Below are 13,948 nucleotides of genomic sequence, written 5' to 3'. Positions count from 1 at the left end.
CTGTGACCCATCCCTCCCAACCACTCCCACCCCCCACTGTCCCAGGAAGCTGCATGTCTACCCCTCACCACAGGTTTTTTTACTTTGGTGCCCTACTTACAATTTGGTCAGGTCCTGCTTTTAGTTTCCCTTTCAGGTCTTCTTAGTCAACTTCTGTTGATGAGTGGGATCATCCCATACTCATCTTCATCTTTCTGGCTTAGCTCACTTAACATAATTCCTTCTAGCTCTGTCCAAGATGGGTCAGAGAAGGTGGGTTCATTGTTCTTGATAGCTGCATAGTATTCCATTGTGTATACATACCACAGCTTTCTCAGCCACTCATCTGTTGTTGGGCACCTCGGTTGCTTCCAGGTTTTGGCTATTATGAATTGTGCTGCTATGAACATAGGAGTACACACCTCTTTTTGGTTGGGTGTTATGGAGTCCTTGGGGTATAACCCCAGGAGAGGAATTGCTGGATCATATGGAAGGTCCATGTCTAGCCTTCTGAGAGTTTTCCAGACTGCTCTCCACAGAGGCTGTACCAATTTACATTCCCACCAGCAATGTAAAAGGGTTCCTCTGTCCCCACATCCTCTCCAGCATTTGTTGCTGCTGTCCTTTTTTATGTATGCCATTCTTACAGGAGTGAGGTGGTATCTTAGTGTTGTCTTAATTTGCATTTCTCTGACAATCAGTGACCTAGAGCAGTTTTTCATATGTTTGTTAGCCTTTTGGATTTCCTCTGAGGTGAATGTTTTGTTCATATCCTCTGTCCATTTTTGGATGGGGTCATTTGCTTTTTTTTTTTGCTACAGTGTCTGATTTTTACTGGCAAGCAGCTGGAGGCCACACTCTCTTAGTCTGCAGCATCCAAAAGGAGTTCACTTTGTGTTTGCTGTTGTTTGTGTACAGGAATATTATCATTGAGCAGTCCCTTCACCAGTTCTCCCACAACTGCAGTTAGGTGATCTGCATAAGACTAACATGCGTAAGGCCTAAGTTCAATCTCCAGCACTGTGTTTGCAAGAGTAATATACTCTGGGTCTCTCTCACAAATAAATCTTTTAAATAGGAGGCTCTCTACTGCAAGTATCATGTTTGCGTGCACTCTTGTGTTGTCAGTCGCCACAAGAAGTGTGGTCACAGCAATGACCATTACTCTACCGACTTCCCTTCTGCCTATAGGACAGTTTTTTTTTTTTTTTGCCTCCAGGGTTATTGCTGGGGCTCAGTGCTTGCACCATGAATCCACTGCTCCTATAGGTCTCCCCCCCTTTTGTTGCCCTTGTTGTTGTAGCCTTGTTGTGGTTATTATTGTTGTTGTTGATGTTGTTCGTTGTTGGATAGGACAGAGAGAAATTAAGAGAGGAGGGGAAGACTAAGAGGGGGAGAGAAAGATAGACACCTGCAGACTTGCTTCACCACCTGTGAAGAGACTCTCCTGCCGGTGGGGAGCCGGGGGCTTGAACACGGATCCTTATGCCAGTCCTTGTGCATTGCACCATGTGCCACGCTTAACCCTCTGAGCTACTGCCCAACCCCCCCTTTTTTTTTTTTTTGAGATTTATGAGCCTGAAGCCTCAGCAAACTTTCCTTCTCATTGACTGAAGCAGTCAAATAAAAATATCCACTAGGATTGTGCCACACAATTGTGTAGATTTAATAAAGAGTGTGTGAATGGGCTTTATTACATGCCACCTATTAAAAAATTTATTCAGGTTGGTGGATTTTGATTTGGAACACAGCTGAGATGAAGGGAAGGCTAAGTGACAATCAGCTTCATGAACCTTAGAAAAAGACCCAACTAAGTTTTTAGGGTGTTAAAACAAAGGACTTTCACATTGGATGAAATATCAGAGGCCATGAAGTAACACACTATACTAGAACCTGATTGTGTTTTGAGAAGAAACTGTCTTATTAAAGTCTGTATAGAAAAAAAAGTCTAGGGGGCCAGGCAGTGGTACATCTGGTTAAGCACACACATTATAGTGTGCAAGGACCCAGGTTCAAGCCCCTGGTCCCCACTTGCAGGGGAAAAGCTTCACAAGTAGTGAAGCAGGGCTGCAGTGTCTCTCTGTTTCTCTCCCTCTGTACTTCCTCCTCCCCTCTCAATTTCTTTCTGTCCACTAATAAATAAAATAAAAAAATAAAAGATTTTAAAAAATTAAAAAAAGAAAAAAAATCTATATTATATACATGAGCCAGATATTAACTCTTAAACAAAGGTTGGCCAGTCTCTCCAGGTCAGTCCTCAGTTCTTAAGGAGGGACCTTAAGTATCTACTACTATTAGGTTGAGAAAAAAAAAAACAGTTTACAGGTATAATCCCTGGCCTAAATTTTAAAACATGCTTAGTGAAATATTCACCTGTCATGAAGAAGCTCAGAGAAACCAAAGGTAGCACATTTCAGTTCAGTGACTACATGAATAATTCACCATCTTGTTGGGTTGCATTGACTACTTTTCTCCCTTTCAAATTCTTAGACCTAGATACGGAGAACTAACTGGAAAAAAATATTTCCACACTTTGCTTTAAGGCTTGGAACTGGAAGATGAAGAGATACACCTTCCTGAACTCATTTTTCTAACTTACCTGCTGTTCTTTCTTTCTGCCCTATTTGACTGCATTTTCTCAGTCATTAAATGAACTAGATTCAGACTGTGTAAATAAGACTTCTGTGCCGTATGTCACAAAAAACACTTTCCCATTCTTTTGAGAAGTGTCTTTTCTTCCTTTTGGAAAGTATATTTCTTTTTTCATTAGTGAGTTAATGTTAATATACAAAATAACAGGGTAGAACTCCGCACCACTTTCACTACCAGAGTTCTGGATCCCCAGTCTCTTTATTGTAAGGTACTGAAGTTCTCCCAAGGTTGCAGAAAAGGGAAAAGACATTTTCTTTATTTTTTTCTTTTTTCTTTTTCTTTATTTTTAATTTATAAAAAGAAAACAATGACAAAACCGTAGGATAAGGGGAGTACGACTCCACACAATTCCCACCACCAGAACTCTGTATCCCATCCCCTTTTCTGATAGCTTCCCTATTATTTATCCCTCTGGGAGTATGGACCCATGGTCATTATGAGGTGCAGAAGGTGGAAGGTCTGGCTTCTGTAATTACTTCCCCCTGAACATGGGCATTGACAGGTCAATCCAGACTCCCAGCCCATCTCTCTCTTTCATTAGTGGGGTGGGGTTCTGGGGAAACTGGGCTCCAGGAAGCATTGGTGGGATTGTCCAGGGAAGTATTGTCCAGGGAAGTCTGGTTGGCATCATGGTAGCAACTGGAACCTGGTGGCTGAAAAGAGAGTTAACATATAAAACAAAACAAATTGTTGACTAATCATGCACCTAAAGGCTGGAATAGTTCAGATGAAGAGTTGGGGGGGTTCCTTTTTGTAGATAGCTAGTAAGTATATTTTAGTTATATTTTAAAGGGCCCATGACTATACTAGTTTTTTTTTTTCCTGAGCCTGAAACTTGATATGTAGGTGGATCCAAGTTATTCTCTGGGGAGATGATATCATGGATAAAAAAAGGACCAGAAAGCTGGATCAGGGAAGAGAGAAGATCCCAAATATGGAAAGGTGTATAAATATTGTTGACTGTTAACTCCATTGATTTGATTTGATCTGGGGCCCATATTCAGCTTAGGAGCCTATGTGACCTCTACATCCCTCTAGATCTGAGCTCACATTCTGTAGTCATCAGTAGGAACTTTCAAAGCTTCCACAATTTCAGGACCCATCTTCCTCAGGTGTAGCATAGAGTATGTTGTCCATCCTCCTTTCAGAGGATGGAACATTCTCTACCGTTGTTGATCCAAGTTGAGGGCAAGGTCCTATGGGGGCCCACAAAGGAGTCTATTGTGTTGTTCCTCATAGAGATGATTGGTAACACTGGGGAGAGGGATTTATTCAAGGTCTAGGCCCATCAGGAAAAGACATTTTCTTTCGGAAGAAAAATCACTTACTGTTTCTATAGTTTCAGCAAAATTGTGTAAAGCCCTTAAAGGTAATATGATGTTTGGAATTTGCTTTAACAAACTGGACTGTGTGTGTTAATGTGTATGAAGTTAGAATGAAACAAGATTATCCAGAAGTTAACCATTGTTGAAATTGTGTGGGATCAGTACATTAGGCTTCATGATACTCTAAAATTTTATAAAATGGAAAGAGAGTGCCAGTGAAATAACTCAGCTGGATAGTGTGGTGGTTTGCCATGTGAACTACTCAGGTTTGATCCTGGCCCCTGCCTCACTGAAGGAAGCTTTGGTGTGTTTCACTCTCTGCCTCTATCTTAAAAAAAGAGAGAGAGAAGAGAAATAAGGTATTTTACATGGTGTTCTAAGTGATATTGTATCACTTTATTGTCCCCATTCCTGGAATTTATTTATTTAGTTACAAAGTATTAATGATAAAATTAGTAAATAGTGATTATGAAAATTTTCAAATAATATAGATTATATGTGCAGCAAAATCCCCCATTTACCTTCTACTGCAAACAATCTCCTATCCCCACACGTTTCTCTAGAAGTAAATATAGTAAAAGTTGTGTGTATATATTATTTCAGAGCTTTCATTAGGCACATATAGACATATACAGAAATGAATGCTATCTTTAAAAGTACAATTTAATTTTATGTAAGAATCAACTTTCTGCCAAGTAAGATATGTCTTCAATTCTATCAATGAGTAGAAAAAAAAAAACAGGTATCACTTAACAAAATTTTGTTTATTGGCTAATTTTGCCCTACAAAGGAACATTTATAGTTATTAATTTGTTTTTAATCTATTTATTACTAGGTCAGAGAATGAAACAAATATGCCTGCAATGATTCCAACACATAATGACCAATTAATTTAAACTATGGTCACTGAGAGCAACTTGCAGCAAGCTTTTATTATTAATTGATTGACGGAATGTCTTAGTTGAAGGCATTTTCAGAAGAATATCCCAGAAGAAAATGTGAACTCATTAAAGCCAAATAAATTGTCTTGTAAGTTTGCTTACTATTTAAAGAGGGTTGAGAAAAGGAGTCATCTTGTAGTCATGTTTGACACTGTTTATGCTACTGGTAACATAGGAATTCACATTGAATGACTGAATGATGAGTGATAAGTCTCTTTCCACTTTGAAAGAATGCACTGTTTCATTTTCTGTAGTATATCTAACTACTCTATCTCATTTTGCAGTCCTGTTGAGTTCTATAAATTCACAGTAGTTTCTTTCTGTTTTTTTTTTCAGCTGTGTTAAAGGAATGGGTGAGGGACTTAACAGTAAGGACTTGCATGTGTGAGAACTAAAGTTCTATTTTCATGCCAGAGTGATGCTCTGGTTTCTCTCTCTCTCTCTTCTCTCTCTCTCTCTCTCCCTCTCTCCCTCTCTTCTGTAAAATAAATAGATATTTTAAAACTGGTTGAATATAAATATAACATAAAATATCATTTTAATTCCTTTACATGTAGAATTAAACAATATTAATTATTCATAATGCTGTCCAACCATTATTATTATTCATCTCCAAACTGTTTTCATCATCCAAAACAGAAACTGTACCCCTAGCAATAGCTCTTATATTCTCCTCTTTCCTACTCTCCTCTAACATCTGATCTATTTTTTGTCTTTATGTCTTTACCTATTCTAGATATTTCATATAAGTGGAATTGTGTAATATTTGCCTTTCTGTATTGACATCTTTGACTTAACATACTGTTTTCAGGGTATACCCATGTTGTATAGTATGTGTCAGGAATACACTCTTTTTTATGGTTAAATAATATTCTACTGCATGCCATTTATTTATTTATTTATTTTTGTGTGGGGGGGATTGTACTTGAGACTTTGACACCACCACAGGCATGAGAGTCTTTTTTTGCATAACCATTATGCTCTTTCCTCCTGCCCTCATATTTTCTTTTTTATCCATGTGTCTGCTGTGGGCATTTAACTGATGTCTTTATGCCACTGGAGATAATATTGCTATGAACAGCATACAAAAAATTGTTTGAATCACTACTTCTATTTTCTTTTGAATATGTGTGTGTGTGTGTGTGTGTGTGTGTGTGTGTGTGTGTGTTAAAGCAGAATCACTAAGTCATCTTATACTGCCAAGGTTGGCTTTGTTAGAAGCCACCAAGTTGTTTTCCTCAGTATCAGCATCATCTTACATTTCTCCCAAACAGTTTATTGACATCCCCACAGACATTCATTTTCCCTTTTGGTAAGTTATCCTAATAGGTATGAGGTAATTTTTTAAATTTTATTTTGATCAGGGTTATTACCTGGTCTTGGTGCTGGCACTATGGGTTCACCTCTCTTGAGGGCCATTTTTATGTTTTTCTTCCCTTTGTATTTAATTTGACAGGGCAGAGGGAAGTTGAGAAAGAAGAGGGAATAAAGAGGGATAGAGAAAGATAGACACCTGCAGACCCACTTCACTACTTGAGGGTGGGAAGCAGGGGCTTGAACCTGGACCATTGTACATGTTAATGTGTGCACTCAACCTTGTGCTCCATCAACAGGGCCCCCAAAGTTGCTTTTTGTTCCATCTCCCTTCCCCTCCTCCTCCCCTCCCCTCCCCTCCTTTTTCTTCTTCCATCTTCTTTTTTTAAAAAAATATTTATTTTATTATTATTTATTTCCTTTTGTTGTCCTTGTTGTCATCGTTATTGGATAGGACAGAGAGAAATGGAGAGAGGAGGGGGAAGACAGACAGGGGGAGAGAAAGATCGACATCTGCAGACCTGCTTCACCACTTGTGAAGTGACTCCCCTACAGGTGGGGAGCCAGGGCTTGAACCGGGATCCTTACGTGGGTCCTTGTGCTTTGCGCCATGTGCGCTTAACCTGCTGCGCTACAGCCCAACTCCCCTTCTTCCATCTTCCTATTCTTCTCCTCCCCCCTCCCCCTCCCCTCCCCCTCCTCCTCCCCTTCCTCCTTCTTCAACCAGAGCACTGATCAGCTCTAGTTTACGGTGATGCAGGGGATTGAACCTGGAATTTTGGAGCCTCAGGCATGAAAGTCTCTTTGCATAAACATTATGCTATCTACCCCTGCTCTCTTTTTTTTCTTCTCCCCCCTTATCTTTCTGTTTTTTTTTTACTGTTTATTTGATAATGACTTACAAGAATATAAGATTACAGTGTCAGGAAGCCAGGTGGGGATGCACCTGTTAGGCACACATTTTACCATTTACAAGAACACTCTCCCTACACACACACACACACACACACACACACACACACACCTGTAGGGTAGAAGTGTCATGAGTGTTGCAGTAGTGTTGTATGTCTCGCTCTCTCCTTCTATCCCTCCCTCCTTCTTTCTTAATTTAACTCTATCTCAGTAAACACATTTTATAAAAGATTACAGAGGTATAGTTCCACATAGCACTTACCACCAAAGTTCTGTGGCCTCTTCCTTTCCTCCCCTCCCCCATGATAATCAGCATAGTTCCTAGAGACAGTTTGAGTTTGGTCACATTTTTTGGGAACAAATACTTGTATTTCAATTTCCTGTGTTCCACATGAGTGAAACCAGTCACTAGTTTTTTGTTTTTTTTTTTTAATTCTGTACTTACTTTACTAAGCTTAACCACTTCCAGTTCCATCAATTTTGTCTCAAAGGACAGAATATCATCTTATTGAAGAGTAGTATTCCATTGAGTATATGCCCCATTGCTTCATTTAAAATTTTTTATTTGTGATTTAATATTTATTTGCAAAACTGTAAGATAACAAGGGTATAATTCCATACAGTTCCTACCACCAGAGTTCTGTGTCCTCATTTCCTCCATTGGAGACTGTAGTAGCTCTCCCAAGGTCACAAATACAGGTTGACTATCTGTCTATCTATCATCTGTCTGTCTGTCTGTCTGTCTGTCTGTCTGTCTATCATCTATTTCTATCTCTTGCCCAATTTTTTCTACAGTCTTGCCTTCATTTCATATCTAAGTCACACCTACATTTATCACTATTTCCAGGTGTCCTTCCTTGTTTCTCTTCTTTCTCAGATTAGTGAAAGAGGCCTAAATTCCTCTGGTGTTCTCCAGATTTGCTTCCTTTTCAGTGATGGTATAAAAACAAAGAATCCTGGTGACAAACTTATCTATAGTAGTGACAAACATTTCGGATCCCAGTAGAATTGGAGTCCAGAGCCCTTTGGTCATTTTTCCCTATCTTTTCACCTCTCTGGGAGTATGAGCCAAAATTCTTTTTGGGGTGCAGAAGGAAGGAGTTCTGGCTTCTGTAATTGCTACTCCACTGGTCCCACTACTTCTTTATATAGTCATTCCTTGTGGTCATTTAAGCTGTTCCCACTCTTTGGCTACTATGAACAAAGCAAGTATGAATGTAGTGGTTCATATATTCCTTCAAATTAATGTTTTCATATCTTTTGGATAAAAGCCTAAGAGTGGTATTTCTGGGTCATAAGGTATTTGTTTAAAGAGTCTCCATACTGTCTTATGTAGGGCTATACCAGTTTGTATTTCCATCAACAGGGGAACAGAGTCTATTTTTCTTTCCATCTTTTCTAATACTTTTCATTTCTTGTTTTAAAGATATAGGCCATTTTCACAAGAATTGTTGCATGGCTTCTCAGGTAACTATTATCTGTGTTTGTGTTTGTGTGTGGTTGTGTGCATGAGTATAATGGGCCTATGAAATAGTTGACATTCAAAAGATATTCTCAAAATAACAAAAATCTGAGAACTTGTAATTTAGATAAAACACTTAGAAACTCTCTATATCGTATATTTTAGAAACAGGAATGTTGTGACTTAGGTATCACTACCCTCAGATGGAGAAACTGAGCCTGTGAGAATCTATTTTTGCAGAAACAGTTGTCAAACCCAACCTGTCCAGTTTCCAGTTCCCACTGAGCTTTTTCTACATTTTCATGATTACAATTCTTTTAAAAAATTTTTTATATTATCTTTACTTATTGGATAGAGACAACCAGAAATCAAGATGTTAGGGGGAGATAGAGAGTGAGAGAGACAGAAAGACACTTGCAGTCCTGCTTCACCACTTGCAAAGATTTCCCCCTGCAGGTGGGGACTAGGGGCTTGAACTCGGGTCCTTGTGCATTGTAACATGTGCATTCAACTAGCTGCACCACCACTTTGTCCTTCATGATTACTTGTCTACATGCCAGCACTTGGATCAAAGCAGGATGCAGAACTTCTTCCTTTTATTGATTTTTTTTCATTTTCAATATTCATGCACTGATTATTTATACCATGCCTGCTTTTTTCTTTTCTACTATATCTCTATACAAATTCTCCTTCATTTTTGTTCTTATAATGGAAATATTAAGACATAGGATGCTTGGCATGAAATCCTGAATTTGATCCCCAGTATTGCTATTATACTGTTTCTCTCTCTTTCTCACCTATCTCTCATAACTAAGTAAATAAATAAATAAACAAATGAAATATCTGCTCTTTCTTTCTATAAAGTTTATTTTTTCACTTGATAGGACAGAGAAAAATTGAGAGGGTAGGGAAGATAGAGAGATAGAGAGACATCTGCAGACCTGCTTCATAGTTCATGAAACGCCCATCCTGTAGGTGGGGACTGGAGGCTTGAAGCAGTGTCCTTGTACATGGTAATGTGTGCATACAATCCGTTGTGCCACTGTCCAGCCTCCAAATAGATTTTTAAAAATTAATAAAAATACCAGAGAATGAACAAATTTTGATTAAATTTTTTTTTTTTTTTTTTTTTTTTTTAGTTTGAGAGGCAAAGATTAAGAGAGTGAAAAGACCACACAACCAAAATTGCCTTAAATGCAGTGGGGGCCGGGCTCAAACTTGGGTCACGCACATGGCAAAACAACACACTCTCCTGGTGAACTATTTAACGTACCCAGTTCTTCTCTCCGCCTCCTCCCATGGGTGGTACGGTGGCATTAAACATCATTTTAGAGAGTTATAGTGCCAGAGAACATTAGTTTAGAAAGAGGGCTAGAGAGAAGAGAGAAGGGGTGGCAGACAGGGAAAAGGGAAAAACACCATAGCACTGCTGTACAACACAAATGGATTTTCCCTAGCTCCACCCCTGTGGTGTGAAGGCTCAACTCCAGGGTTTCACATGTTGATCAGCCATGCACCTTGGCAGGTAAGCTCTCCCCTGGCCCCAAACATTCTGATGATGACTGATGATGTGTGTATGTATGTACACATAATGGTATATATGATGATGGGGAGGAAGGATGGAGAAAAGAAAAATGTGGAAGTCTTTATCTTTATTCAGAACTCTTATTTGTGATGGTGGGCTGAAGAGGCAAATGATACTGGAATGCTGGAAAATCTTGTAGGATTTGTTCTTCTCAGTAATCCATGGTAAGCATAATAATGGTGGTCTCATTGGGAGGAGAGCTCATCTGACTCAAAAGCTTTACTCTCAGGGTTTCCCTATATGGGATCTGAGCATTAGAGGATGTTTAAAATCCAACCTCACAGGTATGAAGTCTCAAAATGCTTTTCTTTCTTTTTCTGATGAGCAAAATAAAATGTTCTCTCCAGAATAAGAAGGCCCACCTTATGCTGCTTGGAAGACATTGATAACTACTACTGGGGAATCAGAAGTGTGAATGGCAGAGGCAGAGAGTCAAAGTATTAGCTCTATTCACACTGGACTTGAATCAACAGGTTATGTAGTGACAGCGCCTGTTTGTATTTATTCATTCATTAACTTTTAAATAATTATTTATTTATTTGTAAAAAGAGTGTCAGAGAGAACTGGAGCATTACTATGGTACATGCGATGCTCAGGACTTCATGCTTGAGAAACTCTGCTCTGCCCACTGTACCAGTTCTTGGGATAGTGTTCATTTTAAATTCATTTATCCTTCCAGTAAGAACTTCAGTTACTCTGTTTTGGTGCCAGATTTGGAGTTAGGAGCTGGGAATGCAGAGAGGAATGTCTATGATTATCCCAGGGGAGTTTGAGCTGAAGTGGCGTGGAGGAAAAAGGGAGGAAAAGAGGTCATTATAGTGAGGTCTGAATGGTTGAGCCCTCCAGGGCCACAGACAGACAATGGAGAGGACAGAGTGGTTGACTTAGTGGAATTTCTTACATGAACAAGGCTGGAACTAGCACAGGGGTCTGTAGGGAGTGAAGACAACTGTAGTGGCAACTATTGTGGTGGCAACAGATGGTCAGCTATCAGGTCCCTGAGCATATTATAACATAATGATATGAGTACAGTAACATGTGCTATTTACTGAATGCTTCTTACATGCCAGTAATTATACTGATCAATTAAATAATTGACTTCATTTATAATTTTTAGATTCATAGTAATATTAAGTGAAAGACACAGATATACTGCCTCTTTTAATTAGTGATTTAATATTGATTTACAAAATAATAAATTTACATGGGTACAATTCCACACTGTTCCCACCACCAGAGTTCTGTGTCCCCATTCCCTCCATTGGAAACTGTGGTGGTTCTCCCAAGGTCATGGATACAGATTGATTATTATTTCTAGAACCATCTTTCTATATGTCATCTATCTATCTATCTATCTATCCATCTATCATTTATTGATTTTTGGCCCACTTTTTATGGTCCTGCATTCTCTTCCTTTCTATGTCACACCTACACTTACTGCTACATCCAAATGTCTTTCCTTTTTCCTCTTCTTTGTGCCCTGATGGAATTAGGTTTCAGAGCCCTCTAGTCATTTCTCCCTAACATTTCTCCCCTCTGGAAGTATATACTCCCTATTTGTTCCTTCCCTCTCAACTCTACCATTAACAGCATCCCCTAGCTTTCTCTCTCTTTTTGTGATAAAGACAGAGAGAAATGATAGAGAGAGAGAGAAAGAGAGACCTACAGCATTGCCCCACTTCTCCTGAAGCTTCCTCACTTCTCCTGAAGCTTCCTCTTAAAGGCAGCTGTTAAGGTCTTGAAACAGTCCTTGTTCATGGTAACGAGTGTTACCACTGGGTGCACCATCATCTGGCCCTTCTCATTAGATATGTTACCTTTCAGTTTGCCCTGCTGTCCCTTTGCCAATCCAAATGTAGACACAACAGTGGGTGTTAACTTTAAAGTCTCAATCATACTGTGTGTTATCCCTGTGGGTCACAGAGAGTTTTGTTTTTTATTTTGATTTGTAATAGAATACCTTGGAAAGGACAGATTAGGAAAAGAATCCAGAAAGGCAAAGCGGTGGGTTTGGCTTTGGAAAGAAATGGCATTTCCTCAGTCTTAGCTAGAGAAAGACATTAAGAGGAAGTCTAGTTTTGTAGGTTGGTAATGGGAAGAGGAGTCACTGATGTTTAATGGCTTCCATTTTCTAAATAAGGTAAATGGCAAAAAGCTCACAGTTGAGGAGGGTAGGTGTGAAATAGCTGTCTTAGGAAATAGGAGCAATTTCTAAGGATAGTCCAACCTTTAAGGATTCATTAGAGATCTGAGATCAGGAATTTTGAATAAATCTAGTGTGCCCACATCTGGTGTTTCCTCTGCTCCCAGTTAAACACAGCTCCCCCCACCCCCATAGACCCCTCCTTAAAATAATTTTCCCATTTGTTGGAAGCCTAAGGAAAGTATTTCACTCTGGTATCCAAGAATTTAAGAGAGTCAAGATCACTGGAACCTTTGTGCAAAATATATGCTTATGTGCATTTTTCTAGAGAATTGGTTCTGGAGGCCAGGTGGTGGCAAGTGCAGTTAAACGCACATAGTACTATGCCTAAGGATCTGTGCAAGAACCCAAGTTCGATCCCCCACTCCCTACCTGTGTGTGTGTGTGGGGGGGGTGTTTTATGAGTGGTGAAGCATGTCTGCAGGTGTCTGTCTTTCTCTCCTCCTTTCTATCTCCCCCTTCTTCTCAATTTCTGTTTGTCCTATAGAATGAAAAGAATGGGGAAAAAAAGTCCTTAACTCTCACTAGATTTTCAAAGAAGTTTTTGAATACTAAAAGATTCAGAACACTGCTGATATATTGGGTTACTGGAAAAGCCATGGCACATTTTTTGCATAGAAAAACAAAGAAAAGTACATCATGACTTTTACAAAAATCTAATACTTACTCTATAATACAGCCCTTCGGGACTGCCCCAGATGTATTTGCATTGTAGCAGGACTGCCTCATTTGGAGGCCCATTAGATAACTCACTGTTAAATCTTGAAAATGATCTTCTCATTGCCAGTTTCTCATTAATAACTAAAAGGAGAAGAGGATAGTCTCTTCGTTTAAAAGTACAACAAATATTACCACAGAAACATGGCCATTCCTGTCTTTAGTAACTGATCTCCTCTTACTAAAGATACTGCTTCCCAGACATGGGTGTGTGAGATCAAAGAGTATGCACATTTTAAAAAGTTCTTCAAAGTTCTGTCACCCATCTTCACTCCCATCAGCTGGTTTCCGCCCAGGAAGATCTTCCTGCGAACAAGCCCTGGCCCTCTCAACTTACATTGAAAATGGATTCCAGAAGAATTTAAAGACGGGTGCTGTCTTTGTTGATCTCACAGCAGCCTATGACATGGTCTGGCACCGTGGTCTCCTAGTCAAGATCTCAAGATGCCTGCCTCCATGGGTGGCCAACACTATATCGTTCCTTCTCCAAAACAGAAGATTCCGGGTACATCTGGGTGACAAGTCTAGCAGATGGAGACTTGTCTCAAGTGGCCTCCCCCAGGGCTCTGTTCTGGCTCCTACGCTATTTAATATTTACATCAATGACCTCCCAGAAACTTCTTCAAGGAAGTTCATCTATGCCGATGACATCTGCTGTGCAACTCAGGCATCCAAGTTTGACATCCTCGAGGAAACACTCACAAAAGACATGTCTCTGATATCTGATTACTGTAAAAAATGGCGACTAATCCCTAGCACTGCAAAAACGGTATCATCTGTTTTCCATCTACACCATGCCTCGGCCTCGCGTGAGCATAATGTGCAGCTTGGCGATACGAGAATCCGGCATGAAGCCCA

The sequence above is a fragment of the Erinaceus europaeus genome, chromosome X, assembly GCF_950295315.1.
Source record: "Erinaceus europaeus chromosome X, mEriEur2.1, whole genome shotgun sequence".
Classification (NCBI taxonomy): domain Eukaryota; kingdom Metazoa; phylum Chordata; class Mammalia; order Eulipotyphla; family Erinaceidae; genus Erinaceus; species Erinaceus europaeus.
Note: the sequence above shows the minus strand (reverse complement) of the source record.